Source organism: Echinops telfairi, unplaced genomic scaffold (genome assembly GCF_000313985.2).
Source record: "Echinops telfairi isolate 266 unplaced genomic scaffold, ASM31398v2 ScPeMD7_17;HRSCAF=63, whole genome shotgun sequence".
Taxonomy (NCBI): Eukaryota; Metazoa; Chordata; class Mammalia; order Afrosoricida; family Tenrecidae; genus Echinops; species Echinops telfairi.
The window spans coordinates 3,418,929-3,420,602 of record NW_022103914.1 but is presented as its reverse complement, the minus strand read 5'-3'; positions in this window follow the sequence as shown (position 1 = coordinate 3,420,602).

Below are 1,674 nucleotides of genomic sequence, written 5' to 3'. Positions count from 1 at the left end.
CTTCTCTCCTGGGCGATGGGGCGACTGGGGGCAGCGGGAACACCTGCAGGAGCAGCAGAGTCAAGCACCATTTCTGCAGAACCTGGCATGTGACACCAAGTTTGGCGCGCTCTGGACAAATGTTCCTGAAGCCGCATCCTACTTTCCCGGTGACCTTCTCCAGCAATTGGCCTACCTGGTTCCAGGCCGTAAGAAGGCCTGGGAGCAAACAGTGGACACACTTTGCTGGCCAGCATTCTTCCTCGGGCTACATGCTGCGCTTGGACATAAAAGTTGGCCAGGGAACTGCAGGTGAGGGGCGGGCAGCTCAGAGCAAAGACCCATTCTCTTCCCACTGACGAGACGTCCGTTTTAGAAGCTTCCCAATGGATCCTCTCTTCCCCGGGTCTCAGAGGGCCCTTGGAACACCATGTACCACAGTTGGTTAGTAAAAAGCCTGTACCTTGCACTTTGACAGTCGCAGAAGTGGACGTGGTTCCGTGGTCATTTGCTGCCACACAGGTGTAGATACCACTGTCCTGCGGCATCAGGTTGCATATCTTCAGCGTGATGTCACCCGAGTCACTAGGGACACAAAAGGAGGCCCTTCCAGCTCCAGTATTGAGCTTCCTGTGCTCTCCCGCTATACCCTTGCCTAACAGACATCCTAACACCCCGAACTGCACCCCAAGATGGATTGGTCTGGCGACAACAATGGGCTCAAACATTCCAACAATTGTGAGGATGGTGCGGGCTCTAGCAGTGTTCTGTTGTGCTGTACAGGGGCTGCTATGGGTCGGAACCACTTTGACGGTACCTAACACCACCTTCACTCTGTAGGAGCCTTGGTCATGCAATGACTCCAGCACTGGGTCAATCAAGGCAAGGTCAGGGGTTCATAACCATCAGGTGCTCCTCGGGAAATCCCATAAAGATTTACATACTCAGACACCCCCTATGGAGTCGTTCTAGTCTGTCCTATAGGGCTGCTATCAGTCTGAATCAACTTGATGGTCGTAGATTGATGCCCTATAAGGTTGCTGGGTGACTCTACCTGCTGGCACCCAACTCAGCCAGCAGGGTCACAGCGGAGAGGCTTGACAATTACTTCCATAAAGATCCCAGTCAAGGAAACTCTGTGGAATGATTAATTCTACTGTGAAACACAGGGGTCGCCATGAGTCAAGATCAACTTGCTGGGAACAGACTTGGCTTTGTTTATTTATGCCTGCCCCTGTCTCCCAGAGCCTGTCCTGGACTTCTGGGCTGTATTACGGAGAGGACAGTCAGTACTTCCAGTTTCCTTAGGGAGACCCTGTGAAAAACTCAACGAAACCAAGCCAAGAGAGGATTTTCCATGACGTGTTTGCCGCTAAATATTGGTGGGTAAAAGACCATAGACTTGGCACACGGGTGCTGAGCTGGGAATCCTGAGGCTCAAGATCTAATCCCAGTGCAACGACCCACAACCTTGCCTCTCTCTATGCCCATTGCCGTCCATGAGAAAACTCATTCTCACCAGGCCCACCTCTCAATTGTGGGTAGAAGAAGGAATAAAGTGAGATAACAATTAGAATACAGGTTGACATATATAAATCCCTGTGAAAGTACTGGCCCACAGTGTTACTATTAGCAACCATTTAGCAACTTTCTTCTACAATAGTCTCTGTCTCACAGATCAATAAAGAATGGTTT